This window comes from Kryptolebias marmoratus, linkage group LG18, assembly GCF_001649575.2.
Source record: "Kryptolebias marmoratus isolate JLee-2015 linkage group LG18, ASM164957v2, whole genome shotgun sequence".
NCBI lineage: Eukaryota > Metazoa > Chordata > Actinopteri > Cyprinodontiformes > Rivulidae > Kryptolebias > Kryptolebias marmoratus.
In genome coordinates, this window is record NC_051447.1 from 6,495,320 (window position 1) to 6,517,031 (window position 21,712).

The 21,712-nt window shown below is 40.0% G+C and overlaps 1 long non-coding RNA gene across 1 annotated transcript in view; it reads right to left on the minus strand.

The window, feature by feature from the left end:
- The window catches only part of LOC119617921, a 91,708-nt gene extending 70,599 nt beyond the window's left edge, over window positions 1-21,109 (minus strand). Inside the window, exon 1 of the long non-coding RNA XR_005234380.1 lies at window positions 20,982-21,109. This is a non-coding gene — a long non-coding RNA (uncharacterized LOC119617921). The remainder of the gene's footprint in view (window positions 1-20,981) is intronic.
- Window positions 21,110-21,712: the final 603 nt, after the last annotated feature.

A 21,712-nucleotide genomic window follows, 5' to 3' on the forward strand; every position in this document is an offset into this window, starting at 1 on the left:
CCCCCCCCCCCCCCCCCCCCCCAATTCCTGCAATGACAAGGATTTTTTTCACCCTTAATTATGTTGGGTTGTGGAATGTAGCCCTATATCAAATTAAGACAGGGCAAATCACCCTGCAGCTGTATAAATGATGTGAATCTTCGCCACATGGCTTAACCTTAATTTACATGTTTCATCTGCAACTCTTAAAGAAAAGAAAAAACAGAGAAAAACAAAAAAAATAAAAAGTCCTTTTCCTGTTGTGATGCGCAGAATTCAGGCTGCCCCTGCGTGAAGTCGCATTAGACCACAATCTGCTATCTTACGATCAAGCCCCTCATCAGGCTCATCTCTTATCTACTCATCATTTTCCACTTACCGATTCTTCTCACACTCACTCTCAATTACCAATAGTTGTAAGAAAACCACTTACCATACTGTATCTGCAACCACTTGTGCAAGCAGTTGGCATGAGAAAAACCCCCCAGCAAAAGTTACTTTAAGAAGACTGTTTTCACTTGTAGCATTTAAAAGAAAATGGCAGTTGAGGTTAGTTAAATGAGAAAGCTAAATTTATGGTTGATTTAAAGAGAGTCTAACTAGGTTTGCTTCAACTTTTATAATTTAACGACTCTGCCAACATCATTCTGTGGACTTTAAAATTTATTTTATTCCATAAACACGCACTGCAATAAGTTTGGTAGAACTTAACCCAACTCGATGTAATTTTTATTTTATTTTATTTTAGCTCTAGAATAATTAAAAGCAAACACAATGAGTGCACTAAATAAGTTGTAGCAAATCACGCTCCATAAGAAGCTGGCAAAAAAAAGAAATAGTTCTGAGTAATTTCTGAAAACAGACAAAGCAACCGACAACCCCTGCAACCACATATTGATAAAGCTGAACTATATGTTTCTTTCTCAGAACCGCTAATGTCATTTACCAGAGTTCAGACACGAACACTGTACAGATACAGGCCAATGGGGGGAGTGTTGTTGGTGTTCTCTTTATTTTCTAGTCGGGGGGGAAAAGTGAATTTTCAAGCCCATTCAGTTTGGGACAAGAGCTTCTCTGAGACACAAACTTTCTCAAGTTCCAGCCTTTTCGGGCACAAAGCGGCCAGTGGGAAGCCCCGCATCCTCAAATGAGGGAGATAACAAAGTTGGGGTAAGGATGGAGAAGAAGGAGGTGGAGGGTGGGCATTCATCGCCGAGGTCAGATGTAATGCTTGACTGGCGAAATGTCAGATACACATCTACTTGAGTTTCCCTCCAGCTGACTGACAGGCTGCCCTGTGAAAGGAGGTGTGTGTGTGTGTGTGTGTGTGTGTGTGTGTAGCGGGCCGGTACCTTTAATTTGTCAGCGAGAACATTAGGAGCCAGGTGAAAACGCTGACAAATATGTGCAAAACGTTTAAGTCAAAACTCCGTCTATAAAAAAAACAAAAATTGTTTAGGTGTAAGGGTTTGAAATCCCGTCTCAGCCTTTAACCACATTTGCATCAAAGGTATTCTAATAGGTGTGGGTTTTTACGAGTGAAAACAAAGACGTGAAACACTAATAAGCCCCAAGAGGAAGCATCTAGATTAGCAACAAGTAATCGGAAACAACCAGAAGAACTAAAAGAAAAATCAGTTTTACTGTTGTTACTATTATAATTACTATTACTTGTATCATTTGTTCAAGACATTGCCTTTTTTTTAATCTTTTCTATTTTTTTTAACTTGACTTGTCAGGCGTGCATGCATAACACATAAAACCAAACTACAAAACACCCCCAAAAACGAAGAGGTTGCTGGTCTGGTTTACGAGAGACGTTCCGCGTCTTACAACTGGCCTGCATGCTGTTGGCCCATGACCTAAAACAGTTCTGCGTAGGCAGACTTATAAATGAAAACTTCAAAGACATTTTAATCTCCCATATCAGCTGCGTATGCTACCTTATGTGCTTCATCAGCACTGTTTGTTTTGTTTGTATTCCTCCGAGGACGAGCAAAGAAACTAACCCCTTCAACTGTCAACTGTGTGTGGGCTTTGACGTCGTTTACTTCAGAAATGACACCATTTGCAACAACAAAAAAAGCACAGTCAAGAAACAAAATACAGAAATTTTTTTATTAAATATTGTATTTATTGTACATTTTTAAAATGTAGTGGAGCAAAAAATAATTTTTTTGGTAACAATTTGTTCTATCTGAATAATTATTTGTAGTACAGTAACACATAAGTTAAAAAAAAGGTAACAATTTAGTAGTTATGCTTATATTTTTTATCGGTTTTAAATAATTTAGAGTGTATTTTTTATTTTGAGTCCTTGTTTGATAAAAAAACATTTAACTGTCAATTGTTTCCTGTGAAATTTACATTAAGCTTTACACAATGGCCTTAATTTTAGTAGCTAAACCAGTTAGAAGTTTTTTTTTTCATCATATAAATCTAGTAACATTTATTCTGTAAAGGTTTCGTTTGGGCTTTATTTTAAGTTTAAATTACTTGAATGAGTATAAATTGTATGCATCTGCTAGTGTTTTCACTAAACGTGGGACAGTGGAACCTCTAAAGGATATTTCTGTAATTAAGCACAGCATGAATGACAGTGACTTCCTCTTATGTTCTTCATCACTTTCCCTCTTTCTGCTAAAAGTAGGTCACCAGGGATTTCCTGCCATCGTACGGTTTCTTTCAAGACAACACCTGGCTGTTGTAACGCCACTTCAGCTTAAAGAAGCTATGTGCCTAGTGCATCTAAAACATTAAGGATAAGTTAAAGCAGCTTGTTTTTATCGGGGAAATTTAAAACTGCTATTGACCTTTTGCAGAGCACCAGGACGTTCAGCTGAAACACAGAAAAGATGCACTCTTCAAGATTTTGGCTGCAGCTTTAGGCTGGGATTTAAAAAATAAAAAAAAGAGCACAAAACAACAGGGGCATATTTATTCCTCTAATTTTTCTCATTTAAAGTTTTCTCGAGAGATGCATTGTGAAACAAAAGCTTCCCATCAGTGGTTTTTTTTTTCCCTCTCTCCTCAGATTGAATTATTAAACAACCCGAGGCTTACCTTTGCATTTCTAATTACACAATGCAGAAAGATGGCTCTCTGACTCTGCAGGCATCCAGTTTGTGTCACTCTGAAGAAGAAATCCAAAAGCAGAAAAGTCTTGCAGGGAGGCCAATTCGAAAAGTAGGTTACGGAAAAATGCTTCAGCTTTGACTAAATCCAACTAATTGATCACCTCTGGCCTGAAAATCTGTTTTATTTGCACTACTTAAACATTTTGCAACTGGAAAACCAAAGTGAGCACTGTGGGAACACTCATTTCTATCGATCGTGTAAGAAAATGGGACTTGACTGATGGCAGAAAAAGGCAAATACAAACTTTTGATTGACTCTTACAGTTTGATCACTTGTTTTCTTCCTCTTTTTCTCCAGGTTCTATTGCAAATAATTCAGATCAACCACAGTGGGCATGTGATCAAAAAGACACAGTGTGGTTGAGGGGGAGGGGACTAGGCTTTGTGGTGAGCTAGGCAAAATAGTTCATTGCACTTCGTTGATTGTGGGATCACAGAAAACTTCTCAGAACTAAAGAGCTTAAGAACACAAGAGGGAGAATACTCACCTTTGCCTCAACCTCTGTCATTTTCTCTCCCTCCTTCGCACACTGACACACTCACCTGCAGAGCATTTTGCCTGGCAGAACACCCTCGAGCTGACATTCATACTGAAAAGACGGTGCTGTAAGATTCGGAGAACAAAGCTCCTTTTGTTTTTGTTTCTCACCCCGATCTTTCTGAATGAATAATTTTCCGTTTCAGGTGTTCAAAAGCCTCTCTAAGAATTACAAAGTCACTAATACGAAGAAAAATTCAAGAGGGGCTGCCTCGTTGACAGCACGTTTTGGCGACAGTCGTAGGAATAACAGAGAGCAGCCTGCAATAAAAAACACAGAGAGAAAAACCTACAAACTTGTAAGAGTCAGTTGCACCACTTTTCCGACCTCTCTGGCTGGAGGAGATGAGGTTGCAGAGCCCCTGCAGAGAGTGAGTTTAACAGCTGGTTGTGGTTTTACCCTCCAACTCCTTTGTGCCCTTAGTGCTGCCTCCGTGGTCATTCCTTCAACCCCCGCATCTCTCCAGCTTTACAGGAACACCGCCAGGCCACCATGACAGTAACTTCCTGTATGCCTCCTGCTTGACACATACGCACACCTGAAGCAAAGGCTGCACATGTATGCAAACGTTTTTAAAATGTGTCACTGTAGTTTGAAGTGGTGTAAGCGCAGAGACACCAGGGTGCTTCTAGGAAAGTCCTGGAAGACGTAGAAGAAACCATTTTTACTCATATTCAACCTTAGGACTTGCTAGAGTTGAGTTTTTAAGAGCTACACGGGCATAATGACTCAGAGCCAGAACGAAAATCTGAAAAACTGAACTGCCTTAAAAGGGCCAAACCACAGACAGCTTTTAAATGCTGCTTCCAAATCACCTCTGGCGCACAATCAAGTTCTAAACTTCAGAGGCGAGTTGCCCCTTGCCTTTTGTGAATAAAGTAGCCTTCCTATAGCTACTTTTGTCTATGCTGATTGATTTGCTGTGATGGCCATCCTGAATAAGGTTGCCTCCAAAAGTTGTTGATGTACATCCAATAAAAACTTTTAACATTTCATTGAAATCTGTACAGACAGTTATATGATTGTCTGCCTTTTATGGCGGCAGGCAGTATTGACTTTAAGAGAATTTTACACCTTTCCACTACCCCTGAGCCCTACTCCAACACTTTCTACCTTCACACCAAGTGTAAGGGTGTCCAGATTCTTTTTGTGATACTGGAGGGTGAAGCAATAAAGCTTTTTGGCTCTTTTGTGGGCACAATTTAAACAGATGGTCACCAGTGAAACTTTAGCAAAAAACTTAGCAAAATCAGGATGAAATCATAAGCCAGTTAATGAGCAAAATGTTGGCTTTTAAAATATAAAGGTGATGTTTGAATATTTGTTACATTTTCCAAAAAAGAACATAGAATGTTAAAGTTTCTGATGAGCATTTTTATACAGCTGGTTTAAAATGTACATTTACCGCAAATGGATGCGTCAACTGTTTTTTATAGAACTTTATATCTTTCAACAATATGGATGTGCATCTGACTAAAGGATGAAATGATGTCAAGATCTGCTTATGACCCTAATATGTGAAGGATCTGCCCTAAATGCAGGAACCAAATGCCTTTTTTAGCAACTAGAGGTGCAAACATCAATGTCTGTTTTCTGTTACGAACTCTTCTTTTACACAAGAACTTTGTCAAAACAATTCAAGGTCAAACACAGTTCTTCATCCCATTAAATAACCGTTCGTTCTTATTCTTGTATCCTCGCCATCGTTCTGCCTCTCAATTTCAAATCAGGAGTTTAACCTCCAAGCAGATTCTGCTCACGCTACGGCAGCGGACCTGGCCGAGCACCATGGGAGAATTACCTCCCATAATTATACTGCAATTATGACCAAGATAAAATCAGCTTTATTCTTAAAAAAAAAAAAAAAAAAAAAAAAAAAGAGGGAAAAAAGTTTAAATGAGTAATGGGAGGGAGGGATGGAGGGGATGGAAGGAGTTGGAGCTTTAGTGTCTCTGAGGGGATTGGTGACAGTCCTGAGAAACAAAAGGAGGCAAATGGACAGAAAAACCTTCCTAATTAAGCACAGAGAAAAGATGGTGTCTCTGCTAATTATAAAAGTGGAAGAGATTCTTAACTGGGTTGAGGGTAATTTGGTTTGAGTTCTGTGAATTTTAAAAGTTAAGTTCAGATAATGAAACTTTCTGTGGTAAAAGAAAACCAGTGTTATTTTTTAAAGATATTTCTGTTATAATGAAAACAAAATTGAATGATCTGACATAGTTATACTCTTTGACACTGAAAATATAAATATTGTGTTTTCCTAGCTGACCACTAGGGGCTCTAAGAGTTCTCTCACAGCAGTTTGATCCTGCAGAAAGAAGGCCCTGCAACAAATAAGCTCTACATTCAAATCTCCTCCAGCTTCCCCAAAAATAGACATGCAAAAAGCCTAGGAGCCTTTTTGGTGTGGGGGTTCCACGTTCCAGGTAGTCATCCTCAGTGTTGTTTGTGCAGCTCTCAGTCTGGAGCTGGATAGCAACAGACAGGACATCTGCTCTTCATATCCGTCTGGTGTGTTGCACAAAGTGGACTCTCTTAGCTCCAGCCATGGGCCCAGCGGCTGCACGGCGGGCACAGTTCCCTCTCCAAACACAATTCGGAAAAGAGGACTTGTTTATCCAACCGTCCGGGGGCTTGGATCGGAGGCCGATAATGTCTGGATGGGTTTGCATCTGCTTTCAGTGTAGCTGCTGCACACATCTGTCTCTGAGTTTGCCCCGCTTCAAAAAAAAAGAAAAAAAAAAGCCGACAAAGTGGTTTAAACTTACAAACACATGCGGCAGGAGGACTTCACAAGCATAAATACACAGGTAGGTGAAGAGTGTGTGCACAGCTGAGCCATTAAGGAAAACACTGGTGGTCTAAAACCGAGTGGCCCTAAATGAAAAGCTTTGACCTTCTCTAAAAAAAGGAAGGATCCATAACTCTAACGCTTTCTTTAAGTTGTTTCATCTAATCCTAGAGGTCAAGAGAAGTCTTTAAATCCACTCAAAATGCATTTTGAGAAACATTTTTTAATAACCCTCCACTCTCAAACCTACCACTTCTCCTTGTAAGGTCAGTTCACGAAAAAAAAAAATCCACTTAAAAGAAGCAAAAATGATATATAACCTTTATATTTCAGATATGTAATGGCTGCAGAGTATCTCACAGCAATGCCATTACTTATTTTTGAAAGCCCACCTGATTGCAGTCAAACACGCTCCCCTAAAAACACATAAAACAGCTCAATAAAGCACCTTGAGGCCCGATTGGGATCTCACTCATATTCGCTCGTCACAAAGATGAATGCATTTGCAGAGGAAGGATGAGCGAGAGGCCGGGGGTTTTAATAAATTCTGCGTCATCCCTCTGCCACCGCACTCAGAAGTCAGTGACAACAGCATTTATTTGAAGACAGTTTGATAAATTAATTTGTTTTTTTTATGATTATTATTATTATTATCTGGAGAAATGCATTCGCAGAGGAATAATGTTCTTCAGAAAAAATGGAACTGTTACAGAAAAAAAATGTTATTTTTATAAAATGGTTGATGAGGGGAAGAAGCTGCAAGTAAAAAGAGAGAAAAAAAACTGCTTTTTGCTTTTTGGTGATTTAACACTTAGATCCCAGGTGTCAAAATCAAGGCCACACAATATGGTTGTTGTTACAATTTTATCTGGTCCTTAAGATAATAATTTAAATGCATTAAAACTTCTCATTTTGCTTTAAAACCAGGCATACCTAGTGCACAAATTTCATGGCAATTAATTTTTGTTTTTATGTTTCATTAATCTTTCATGGCAGCCAATCATGTACAGTAATTCCATGTGTATGTGTGTGTGTGTGTGTGTGTGTGAAAGTCTGTCTGTCAGCCAAATATCTCACGAACCACTGCATGGATTTTAATGAAACTCTCAGGAAGTAATCATCGGATGTATATCTACATCTGATTTCCTTTTGGAATCAAACTGATACAAGATGGCCACCACAGCTAACCAATCATAGAAAACATAAATGGTTACAACTCAGTAACTTTTACAGATATTGAGCAGAAACTTTATGTGGTAGTTGATGATAGTCATTCCCAACTCCAAGCACTAAAAGATCATGTGATACTGCATGAGGTCATAATATTTCTCAACATAAGTAGACCCTGTTTAAATATTGAGGGTTTACTTTTCAGATGATTTGATAGTTTGTGATAAAATGTCAGAAAAATAATGATAATGAAATAGTAAATGTACAACTGCTATTAGAGAGAAAAGCATAGGAAATTAATAATAATAATAATAATGTGTTTTATTTGTTTTTCTTTATTCAATAAGTTAGGCTTGTTCTAAATCATATATAATATACCTTTGGAAAAAGATGTATTTCTTATTTCTGTATTATTAATTCATATATTTGAAAACCAATGTCCATTTTTAATTTATTTTTTCTCAATAAATATTGAGTGAGACAGCCTGTCAAGTACGACCAAGTTTTTTTTTGGGAGGGGGGGGTTTGGGCCCCATGTAATAGAGTTTGACACCCCTGCTTTAGATGTTAACTTCATGTTTTGGGAAATTTTTTTAGTCATTCTTGCGAATGCAAAAAAAAAAAACAACTATAGATAAGGGAAAATTGTGCAACAGGAAAGGCAGATCAGATTATTGGCCAGAGGTCTCACACATCGAAACACCTCAAACAAATTCACCAAAGCTGTCTAAAAGACGTTAATCTTGAAGTTGGATTTTTTTTTTTTTAAAGCTTGCCACAGTGAAAAACATGCAAACCGTTCATAACGCCAGTATCTGCTGCATCTGCACAGATTTCAGGCCGGCCTGCAATATCCTTCAGAGGACAAAGTGTGCGAAATGAATCAATAAACTCGAAAGCCCCAGAAATCTCAAATCCATTAGGGCCACAACGAAGCACATATTACTTCAAAATGGAGTTGCATTAAGTGTCAGATGTCTGTGATAAGGCTGCCTTCATTTGGGTTTTGCTGGGTTTTTTTCCCCTGACGGGACGCATGAGTGGTGTCTCCTTATCACTCATGCCATAAAGTGCTATCTGTGTCTCTTATCGCCCGTCTCTGCACGAAAGAGGAAAAGAGAGTAAGACTATGACAGGGAGGGAGAGAATGAAGGACAGAAAGCGGCGGATGATAAAAATCGCTGTTCCTGCTGCTGTGGCCACATGCATGTACACCTGTGAGTGGACACGGGCGGTGTGTAGCTACCTTAACAGGCGCGTATCAAACAAGGCCACGGCTCTGACATGCTCTTATCTCCCTGCAGCCTTTCGCCATGAACAAATGTGCAGCGCAGCCTCACTGAAGTACAGAGGAAATCAAACTGTTGCAGAGAATCTGGAGGTTTTTTTTCTTTCCTCTCTCTTCTCTTCCGATGGCCTGTTGTGCCTCTGATAAACTTCGGCGCCTTTAACTTTTCACTCGTCTAATTTTGTCCAGAATGTGGAGAATTAAAACGTTTTGTACTGCCTCATCACTTTCGGCGTGAGGAAAGAAACGATTCTATCAGCGTCAAGGAGAAATGTAAATCCAGGCCTCACCGCTCTGAAGAGTGTCATGGCTTGCAGATTGTGTGTGTGATACGGCACGTTGACCCCGCTTGATTTGGCGTCACGATACATTCCTCTGAATTCCTGCGCTATGCAAAGCACAACCCTAATCTCGCTGCTTTCACCCCCTCCGTTTCCCCTTCCTCCCCCTCTCTCCCTGCACGTTTGTTTACCTAGCACTCTCTTCGCCACCTCTCTGATGAGCGTTTTATCTTGCGGCCCACCTTTTCACACTGCCGCGCTCACAATCGCGAGTATCATCCGTAATTATCTTGCCGTATTCCCCCTTCCCGCCCCTATCGCCTGCGTTCATCTCGGCACTGGAATTATATGCGTTTCAGCTGGGTGCCATCCCCTCAAGAGGAGGGGTGGAGGAGGAAAGCAGACCCAGCAGACCCAGGTTGGGTAAAGACAAATCTAGAGAAGATTGTAAATCCGGGCATCCTGCAGACCCACATCTCAGGTGTAATTACTGTGGTTTGCAGCTTCTTTTGTCTCCCATCAACTTTGCATCTGCCTCCTTTCATACTCCAGCTCATCTGCGCATGATACAGTTGTGGTTTCAGTCAAAGTCTCCTTGACCTTCTTCCTTTTCTGCCATTGTGCCAATAAGAAAACCAATTAATGACTTATCCTTCCATCTCAATGTCAAGTCTTTCTCTGAAGTGTAGTATTATGTCTGCTTTTCCAGCGCAGTGTTAATTAACTAAACCCTCCTCCATCCGAGCACTCCCACTGCTCACTCGCCGCCCTAACACGCTGGTATTCAAGGCCGGCATAATGGTTCCGCAGGTGCAAGGCGATCAGCAGAGCTTTCACTCATACACAAAACCTGAAACTTCTGAGAGCGACCAAATGCGGAGCGGGACGGTGGAGAGGCAAAAGGAGGGTGTGAAAAGCTTCAATGAACAAGATGTCTGAAGGAGGATTCAAGGGAGAAGCCCGATAAGACTCTGAAGTCATTTAGAGTGGCCAGAGAGTATTTTTTAAGGTGAATACGACTGAGCAGCAAAGCCATGAACCTTTCACTTCACAACCTCAGTGTGAAGTGAAGGGGGGAGCGTCTGCTTCTTTTCTAATCACATTGAAATTTCAGAATAAAATGTCAAAGATGATACAGGCATATCATTTTTAGCTGTTTCTGTTGGAGCAGGATGATCAGAAACCTCTTTCAGTGGTAGGCTTTTAAAGGCAGAAATACTCTCAAGAACTACTTTTAGTTTATTTAGAGTGATTATTCATAATGCTTTATGCTAACCTTATTGTGGTCAAACTTGACATTCGCTTGGCTAATGATTTGCACTTGGACAAAGAAAAATGCACTCTTGCTTTCACTAAATGAGGCCTGAACAAAAAAAACACTGTACGTTATACCTGTGGCAATAATTCAAGCAAACTTGATGTATATCTGTTTCACTTGTCCTTATTTCCATATTTATTTTAATAAGAATTTGGCAAAGTGTTGTCCTACGGGGTAACTATTATAAAAATCCTTCCAATATTCTAATGTATAAAATTAGAGCAGGGTTGTGCATGTAGTTTTTTCTTTCTTTTTGTGAACTTTTTTTTGTAATAAATCACACACTCCCACAGCCAAAGTGAGGAGCCAGCCATATCTTTTTAATTTTCTAAATGCAATTCATTGCTCCGAACTCGGATTCAAAACACTAATTAATTTGTATTTGATAATTTGCCCACTTTCACGGCATGACATGACTGCATTTTTTTCCCTTCGTTTTTTTTAAACTTTGCACTGCATGCACAAGTTTAATTAAGTGAGAACTCTTCACATTATCGACATCATGAATTGTAAGAATTTTTTTTGCAAAGCGAGAGGGAAAAAAAAAGAACTGTAGGTCTGCGAGGCCCTTCTCTGTTCCTCGTCCCCACACCCACAATTTCCTGCATAAAAGAAATTTTTCCCAATTGAGCGGAGTGATTGCTGGAGGAGGTATGCATTTCAAGTTAATTTTGCATTGACCTTGTAGACAGGATTGTAAAAGGAGCATGAATAAAGAGTAATGGAAAAAAGTGTTAATGCACCATCATCTGTCTCCACCAAACCATCTCAATAACGGACCATCCGCTGCTCCTCCTCTCAGCTTTCGCGCAATCAGCCTGCACAGATGCCTTTCATGGACCGAAAGCCAACCTACATTTGTGCTAAATTGGACTTTAAACAAGATTAATGAGATTTGGCTTCCAGGGGTTGAATTTTTAGCTCGTCAGTCGCAAGGCTGCTGGTAAGAATTGTCTTCATTTTTAAGGTTCTTATCTATGATGTAGCCCTAACATCCATCCTTACAACTCATTTATCTCAAACTGAAGCAGTTTTGATTGTGAGAGTTGTGGTGAAGGAAAATATGTGTAAACTTAATAAATATTGTGTTCTCAGTGTTATTTAATCCTAAATGTTACAACTTGAACCCGTTATTTCCTCTCTAGGTGTGATGATAAACAAAAGTTTTCACACAGACATGCTGAAGTATGCTAAAATATGCCAAAAAAGGATAAGATGGCTCTCTTAACTAGCTAGATGGGTCAGGTACATCAAATAGTCCACTTTATACCTTAAAATCTAGGACTTTTGAGATTCTTTTGTCTTAAATACCACATGTAAATAACCAAATAAATAAAAACATGTTTTTTAAAACAATGTGCATCTTCTTCAGATTTTTAACTGGGCTTTTTTACTGGTTAAAAGCTCTCATTTTAGGGTCATACTTCAGAAACTTCAACAATATCTGCTTCTACTTCCAGAAACATTGCTTAAGATGATTAGATTGCATTAATTAATGTATGAATACATTTTTAAACTTAAGTCACAACCTTGTCTAAGGGCCTCGTCATGCTGGGTGGTGATCCTGTGATGTTCTCCTCGACCTATTCGAATGACTGTATTGCAGCAAATCTAGAAAACCACATTTACTGCACGAAGGCAATCATGATACTGTCCCCTTAGTACTCACCAAATAGACTTTTCCATCTATTTTTCCCATTTCTGAGATGCTGTTCTGTGCCTTGCCACACTCTATATGCCCGCTTTGGCCCATCTCTCTGAGACCACAACAGGATTCAGCTAAGCTCTAGATCAGGGGTGTCAGGCTCCAGGCCTCAAGGACCGCTGTCCTGGAAGTTTTAGGTTTTTCTGCTCCAACACACCTGATTCAAACGGTTCAATCACCTCCTCACCAAATCATCAAGTTCTCCAGGAGCACGGCAACAAGTCATCCATTTAAACCAGGTGTTTTAAAGCAAGAACACATCTAAAACATGCAGGACAGCGGCCCCCGAGGAATGGAGTTTGACACCTGTGCTCTAAATGATTACACAATGCTAGCATTGCGCTACTGCCATGGGTATCACATCTGCACTACATTGTTTCCAATTCTGCTTCAGATTCAATGACCAAACCATGCCAGTGTACATGGACCGCACGCAATGATATGGATATCCTGCCACCACGAACCCTCATGCTCCACCCCGAACCCCAAAAACCTGCCACCATTATGATAAACCATCGCAACTTTGCTGCAGAAGTTTTGTGAATCTTCCAAAACATACTTATCACACTTGCCCACTATGTTCTTAATATGCCTCTTAAGTCCTCACCAAATCTCTGCAAAGGCAATCTATGTTTCGACTGATATATGTATGCATTTGTTTATTTTCTTATGTCATAGTACGGTTGTCATCCAATGTGAAGGGGGCTTAAGATGAAACCATTTGTGTTCTAAACAACTCTGATAACCCAACAAGTTATTTCCTCTTTGAAGATTTCAAAATTAAATGAGAGATTCCTGACTAATGTGCTTTTGTACAGCAGTACCAGGATAAGTTTGACAAAACAGTACTACTATACTACTACTATAAATGTACATAATGCAGTAGAGCTTTCAGGACACAATGAGCAGGTTACAGAGCAAAGTAAACCATTAGTCCAAAATACTTGAGCAGCAACATTTATAACTTAGTCATTAAGCCAACTCCTTGTTGCAGTACTAGCATGTTGCACTGTAGCTCTGCTTTTGGTCATCTTCATTTTTTAAATGATCTTTTTTTTCTTGCAAAAAAGGCCCATTGAGTTACTTGAACGTCAATCTTTCCTCCTGGTCTTTTTACTGACTGTAAATATCCTCACTGAGGACAGGCCAACCCTCCTGCTGTCGTATCGCAAATCCGTATCAACCTCCAACCTGTCCATTTCCCTTTTCATTAGCTTTTCTATCTGGACAGCACTTCCTCTTTACTTGTTTTGTTCGTCTGTCACAGGACAAAAACTTGACAAAGTCTCGCCTGGGCCCAGAGCCCAGAAAATCATTTAACAAGTCAATCAGAACAGGAGCCGATCCCAACGCAGCCATTAGAGAAACCCGAGCTCCCACCTCGAACCCCCGTCTCTCACAGCCTCTTTCACATTTTAGACGCTCTACAAATTGAGCATCATCCTCCAACCCTCAGCAGCCATTTTGTAAATGACGGCTCCGGGAAAGAAGAGAGAGTGGGAACAGACATGAAAATGATGTACATCAGGTTTATGGAAGCGATGTGGAGAAAGAGATAGAAATTAAATATCCCCGTTGACTAAAAGGGGGAATTTTAATTCCCCCTCCCTCTTTTCCTCATCTCGTCTATGAACCCCAACCTTTAGTTCATCGACTTAAAACTGCGATAAAATCCTATTTCTCTGCTTTCATTCTTTCACTTGTCCTCTTTTCCTCTTCGATCCCACCACAAGGGAACACTCAGGTCTTTGTTCGCTGAATTGGTTTTCAGATGTTATTTTTTCTTAAATCTTTCTTTCTTTAAGTCTATGTGATTAAAATCATCTCAGTCTTTTAGCATTGATGCCTTTTGTCTCTCTGGTCCCATTCTGCTGGGAGTCAGGGGGCTTACTACTCTACATCTCACAGGTAGGGTATAATAGGATTTTCTCCTTGACTTTCCCAGCACCGTCCGTCTGCATATTTAGAGCTTAAATACATGCATATGTATAAATTAAGGCTCAAGGCAATAATCTCAGATTTTAATAAGAAGCGGTGTATAATTTCAAATTTAAATCTGGGCGGAGACCAAAAAACTGACAGGAACGTGAATATTTTTGCGTGTCCAAACACGACTCTGTTTGGCCAAATAATAGACTAAAATTCACAAAGGTTGTAGCACTGCACTGAAGATCAAACATAATTTATTCAGGAACAGGGGTTAGTACATAAGCTCTGGTAAACATAGGGAAATAAGAGGGAAAATGATTCAACAAATGGCTGTTAACTTTTAAAGTAAACATTAAACCCTGCAAGTTAAATAAGAATAAAAAAGGCAAAAGCTATCATTCTTAGAAGCTTTTCCTCTTTAGGTTTAGTATATGCCTTGTTACATTTTAAATTCAAAATAAATTTCTTTGATTGCCAATTGTTTTATTTTAATTTTAACTTTTATTAGTCACAGGTTACTTTCACTTCACATTGCTATCTGGCTAACTTTAGGCAGCTAAATTAGGCAAAAAAAAAAAAAATTGTTAAGGTTACTAAAATTTCTTATGCTTTGCCTTGAATTAAAACGTCTTCAAGCTTCCATAACATGTTAAACATATGCTTTATTTCATTGCCTTTTCGGTGAAGGATTCTTATCTGCAAAAGATACAAATTCGTTGCAGAAATTGAACCAAAGACAAAACCTTATTAGTTTATAATGTTTACTACTCAAACTTAATGCAATGGCAAGTGAAAACAAAAGTAACTGAAAGTGCAAAAAAGTGTAAGAATAACAGGAAAACCTGATCTGGATTGGAAAATTATGTAGACGTCATGAGAGGACGTTTAAAGCTCCTAAAAACTCATTTGGCTCAATTTTCAGCCATACACCTCTAAGTTCTAAAAGTTCTATTTGAAATTGTTTTATCTACTTCTTTCCCATGGGACCAGATATATCTTCTTGTAAGTCCTGGTAATTTTGTTGTTATAGCAAAGATTATAATTTAAGAAGCTTTGGCATATTGTGTTAAATGAAAATGTCTTTTAAAAGGAAAGTAGAAAACCTGCAATCGGAAATTGAAGAGCAGTGTTAGGGTAATACTTTTAGGTGTGACGGAACCAATGGCATTACTGGAGCAATAAGAAATGTAATTACTGTTTAAAATCAAACAGTACTGCCCTTTACAAATAAATCTTAAGGGTTGTTCCGTATTTTTGCATAGAGAACAGTAAGTAATGGTATTTGCCATGCTTAGACACTTTTGGACTTTTTACATAGCACATAAGTAAGAATTAGAAAAGCCATACCTATTTGTTTGGCTTAGGTTTGATCATTTGGATACACTGGTAAACAATTTGAAGTATCAGATATCTATGTTGGACATTTTGAGTTGTTAAAATTATTTCGTAACTTTTTAGTTGTAGAATATATTGGATCCACTTTTTTTTACCTTTTAGTAGCTGTTGACGATAAACAGATGTGTTTGTGATGATGGAAGCAATCTGTTAAACACTGGCATGAACAGCCATGTTCAACTGTTACCTATAAAATAACCTCATGACCCTTTCAGACAAACTTTCCTTCCTCTGCAAAGCATCTAAAAGGTTTCAGATCACACACCATCCTCCACCTCCACGCCCACAAAGGAAGTGAAAAAGAAGCTTTACTTGCTCTGAGAAAATCGTTTCAATCCCTCCTCCTCGCCGTCTTCCTCACTGTTTGGCTGCCAACAGCCTTGATTAATGGTTTGCTTTAATTAATACTTTTACAGTACTTAAAGCAAAGACCTTGCAATTAGCATTGGCCTAAAGAGTGTAATCACCTGAGCTCATCCAGATCCTTATCCCCAGAATGACTGACTGCTGGGTAGAGACAGAGGAACGTGTAGAAGCTTGTATACCTTAGACATTAGTTTATTGTCTCAGACATACTGTGGCCTCACTCTCAGAATCAAATCCAACTTTTTTATGGAGCTGAAAGCTGACTTTGTGCTTCCACTATGAAGGCCTAAGGTTATTTATGACTTTTCACACCAAGAGAAGCTCCACTCATTAAACTTATTTAAAACCTAAAAGAAAGTTTTTATTAATATTCTTTGCATCTTAAATTTTTGAATTAAAGAAGCGGGTAATAAATAAAAGCTTGAGCTTTAAAAGGATGATAACTGGTTTGCCTTGTGGTCCTTCTGGCTTAAGAGGCAAACCTCCTTAGCCAGATGTGTGTGTGTGTGTGTATATATATATATATATATATATATGTGTGTGTTATAGTGAATTACATATTATACTAAATTAGCAATAAAAGTTAACAATTTAGTTATAACTATAGACCCAATTTAAGGTTCCCAATGTTGACATATAGAAAGTCTATACCCTAACAAACATTGTTTATTCTGCCATGATAAATGGCAATTTGAGGTGTACTGAATGCAGTTACAAGCAATCAACATAGCAATAGCACACATAGTTGGTTGTGTTTTTCAAGGAAAGGTAAGGGCAAGTCCATCACACTGAGGTAGAGTTTGAGTTCTAAAGTTTGAGCCAGGACTATGAGTCAATAGAATGCTGCACTTTACACCAAAACCTTCACACAAGGCTTGCCAAGCCATCAGAGCAGGACACCAAGACCTTGTATTTTAGAATGGAGGCAGTCATGGAAACACGCAAGCACACTTAGTCGGTAGCCGGGCCCAGACTAGTGTCTGAACAAACGTTTTCGGTTTCCTTTGCACCTCTTGTCTACACACAAAGGGAGTTTCTGAAAACAGATATTTTTAAAAACTAAACATTTTTGATGCATCTATGTACACTTTCAATACAGAGCATTTGAGAAACATGATGTAGCAGCTTATATTGTGCTTGCCCACTATTATTTTCTGTGTTTTGCTCAAGGACACTTCTGCACGCTGCAGGGGATGGAGACTGAACCTCTGACCTTTTGATTTGAGGAGAATCTCTCTACCTATGGACCAAAACTTTGAGAATTTTTGACCAAGTCATTACTGCTTATGTTCTTGCCAATGAGTGGCACAATATAGATGTTTTAGCATTTTTGTTAAAATCATGCAGATAGAAAATTTTACATAAACTGAGTAAAACTACTTGATAAAAAATACATTTGAAATAAAATAAAATGAGCCCTAGAAAGCAAATTTTTACTATATCAGTCTTATTTTACTCATGCTACATTAAATTTATTGTTGCATTAAGTGTTGTAAGGTTTAAAGTTTGTCCTCGTTGCAAATTTTCTGTTCATGCAGAGGAAATAGTAAAATATAATCTATATTGTTATTGATAAACCAGTAAATGTGTAGTTAGTTTTACACAGAATCCACACTGGAACTTTAGCACCTTTAGTAAATAGTATATTTGTTTTAATAGGAAATAGAAACCTCAGGCAGTGAGAAAAATCCCATGGCATTAATTACAAACTGATTAGAAGCTTCTTTTTGCAGGGGGCTGTATCATTTAATTGAGGGGAAAATAATGATCACAATTCCAGCTACTTCTAATTAGAAAAACAGCTCAAATCTTATCAGGGCTGCTTGATGCATGTGGAACACACATTCCTTTCACTTAAACAGAAACACACACACGTATCTAGGACGAAACACTTTCTATAGTCTTTTTTTTTTCTTTTATTCTTGGGATACACACTTGTGTAGGCGCCCCACTCTGAAACAGAGTGCCAGTTTAAGCACATCAAATCAACTGCGGATTATATTTGTAGATATTACCCAAAGAATCAGCCGTGTGCTTTCTCCCAAAAAGACACAAACAATTACAGATCTGATAACCCCTGAGTTGTATCACAGTTGTTGCAGTGTGTTTACACTATCTGACACGGCTGAAACAACAGCACAAATAAGAATAGAGAGAAGATTCTCATCTCAACTTTCCCGACTTGCTGCTTATCTCCAACCACAAAAATCATAGTGTCAAACAGAGCTTGGAACGTCACCAAAAAAGCTGACACACACTTTGACACACTGATGCAAAAACAAACCACCATTACATCAAATACTTTATGCTGAATTTCTGTATTTATTGGCAACTGCTGGGACTATTTTGTAATACATAAGAGGATAGTTCCACTCAGACAAACAAGAGCTCGGAGAAACCCTTCCAAAGGGGAACCTGTAATGTTTTCTGTTAAATTGGCAAACAACGGCGGGTTTGTGTGTGTCTGTGTGTGCATCCTCGGGGCGGGAATTGCATTGAGTACATGACTCATGTTATGGCAATGACACAGTCAGAATCTGCAGCTCTGAAGGACGCATTATCTTCCCGCAGGTCATTGCAGCAGTTTCACAACATCCCAGATGGGATTCTTATTCAACAAGAGCAGCTCAGAGTGAGGGGGAAGAAAAAAATGTTTGTTCTCTCTGCCTCTTATGAAATGTATACACACACAACACTATGATTAATAGGCAGTTTTGTCATTGTTTTATTAATGGGAAAAAGGCCTGATTTATGGGCCGTGTCTAGACGTTGTAACTGCTTTCTCCTCTCCGGCAGCAGATCAACAGATCACCTTAAATATGAGGCTTTGAAACAGGTGACAGTTCTGTTGGCATCAACTGCTGTTGTTGTTCATTTGCTGTCAATTTGAAATTGAACATTGCAAACGTGTGTGGCCTTTCCAATTCTTTATAAAACACAGTCATGAGAGTATATCAGGAAAAACAGCAGTCAATCAGTGCACTGACAGGCCTGGCAAAGCAGTGCTACTGATGGCACAGAATTAAAAGAAAAGAAGGCAACAGAAAGGCATTTTAGATAGAGCACTCTGAATTGATTAATTGTATAGTTGAAACTTTGCTTCAAATAAAACCTGATAAATATTCTCTTTGTTTTGTACTTTTATTGCACTAAAAATTCTAAGCATAACAGTTGCCTTCACTGACAGAAAAACACCACATCATAAAGGTATCTACTTGAGTAAAAAAAAAAGAAAAAAAAAAAAATCCCCTTTGGATCAGTCAGAGTATTCCTTTACTATCTTGGGCATGAATGATTTGCATGGTTTTGAGCGTGGCTATGTGTTTGCCTCAGACCATGCGTTTGTAACAGATGGGGGTGGAAGGTGGAAAGCCTGGTGGACAGTCCAGGGAAAAAGTCTGCTTGGCTATCCCCGGCTGAGAGGTAAGCCGTTACTGGTAGTGTGCTGAAAACTAACCGTGTTGTCGGAGGATGCAGAGAGAGCCAAAAAAAAAAAAAAAAAAATCACTGACGCATTTGTGAAAGTGCCCCTGGTGTTTGAGTGGAAGGAGGTATTAAGCAAACAGACACATCCATGGGCATGTGCAATGTTGTTACACGCACACACACACCTACTCAAACAATGCTCAAACAAAAGTGCAGGCATACATCGTAGCCAAAAAGGTACACCCTTGAATACACACACAGACATGGTATACATTTGCACACACTCGGAGCAGCGAGCCGAGTCACTGTGCCAGGTGGCAAGGGGAGGCTCTCGGCTCAGAACGGGAATCGAAGAGGAGGAGAGGCTCTTGGCCGGCCTTGAAAGCAAGATGCACAAGCGACGGCAGCGTTGCCCAGGTTTGGATGTGGCCAGGGGGAACCCTGGAGGGGTTTCCTGAGCATGCGAGCAGGGAGGACAGGAACGTTGCTGGGATGATTTCTGGGCAGCTTTTAGGTTATGGTCAGCCCCTTTTTGTAACAGAGAAGTGTGATCCCAGACACAGCTGTCCTGTTCTGAGCCGGACCTTCTTGTCCACAGGCCCAGAGCCGCAGCAGGAACATGGATGCTGTAGTGGCCTAAAACTGGGCTTACACACACACACACACACTATATTGTTGCACCAGATACTAAATAAGATGTGCCTTTTTTTCACCTCCAAGCTGAATGTGCAGCATGACGGGTTTAGGACAAACAGTATGCTAATTATCTCTGGAATAGAAATACAACACCGAGAGATAAGGTGCTGTGGTTCGCACCCGGCCTGCTGAGGTGATCAGATAAGAGACTGATGACTGGATACAGTAGCCAGATGGATTGGGTAGCTTCACATGGCAAAAACAAAACAAAAAAAGGATCAAATTACAAAAATTTTTGGTCAAAATTAGAGAAAAGATGAACCAGAATGTGCATAGAATGCACTCTCAGCTAAAAAATTACTGGTTATTTATCAGCTGCGGTATATTCCAAACCACATGGGAGCTTCCCATCTTAGAATATCCATTGTCTGCTTTGCCCCTGAATCCTCCAACTACCACAAACAGGATCAGGTCCCAGTGGAGGTGAAGTCTACGAAAGGACAATTGTGAAGAAGAGACAGAAGCGGGGGGAGGAAGAAGAGAAGACGAATGGAGGCTGAGAAGAGGGAGGATGAAAGATGTGAGAGTGCCGGAGAGGCAGTCAGGTTGGGGGCTGGCTCCCGTAAAGTGAGCTGCAGGGTGTGTAAAGTGAGCAGGAGGCTATTTGGGTCGTTTTCACATAGAGTCTGGCCACACTCCAGAACTGAGCAGGGGAGGGAGGGTTGGGTGGTGGCAGTGGTGGTGGGGTACTCCTAATGGCTAAGCCTTTCACTATAGGCCACACTGCAGTGAGCCGTAATTGAAGGTAATTGTTGGGAAGAGCCGACACACACAGCTTCCCCACTGTTCCCCGGGCTGAGATGGACAAGCCTGGGATGACAGAGTGGGAGGGAAAAAAAAGGCGGGGGGAGGTTTGGTGGGAGGGGTGTTGAGGGTGAGGGCCGTAGGGAGACCAGGTGAAGACAGAGAGAAGGGAAGGGGGAGAAAGACCAGGACCGTGGAGAGATATTGCATTACCCACCTTCACCGTCCCCAACTGTCCTACACAGCATTTGTCTGCTCACACAATTGTGTAATTGTGTCCCTGCTAAATGGTCCGAAGGGCCGCTGCAGCGTCTTGCATGTAGGTGGGCAGGCTCGGATGACAGAGACGGACTGAAAGAAGGCAGAGAAAAGACACAGTGAAAGGAGAAACACAGAGCTGGAGGATCATAAGCTCATGCTGGGACACAAACTTTGAAAACATCCCAAAAATACACATGGAAATATTTTCCTTTTTGATGAAGCCTGCTCTGCACTTCAGTAAATTTGATCTTTTTTCCCCTTCAATGAATACATTTCACTCTTTGTCACACACATACATTTTCAAATAAATTTCATGAGGTGGTGCTGAGGAGATGATGTTCATGTGTGTGACTCTGAGCGCTCAAGTGTGTGTATGTGTGTGCGGGCAGGAAATGGAGGAAATCACCTTCCCCACTTTGCCTAGCCTCCTCGGTTGGATGGGTTTAGCTCCATGAGCGCACTGGAGCAGGAAATCCAGATTCGCAGCCTATCAGCGAAATAGCACATATATGACTCCCCCAGCATAAGTCGGTCTAATCAGGCCTGCCAACCCGCTAACTCCGCCGCCATCATCACCAGGCACCAGATTGACTCCTGAGCCCAAATCGCAGCTCCTGCTTTACGCCATAAAACGATTCCTGTATTGGTTTCCCCCTTAAACCTGGTGAAGCTAATGCAATGTAATGT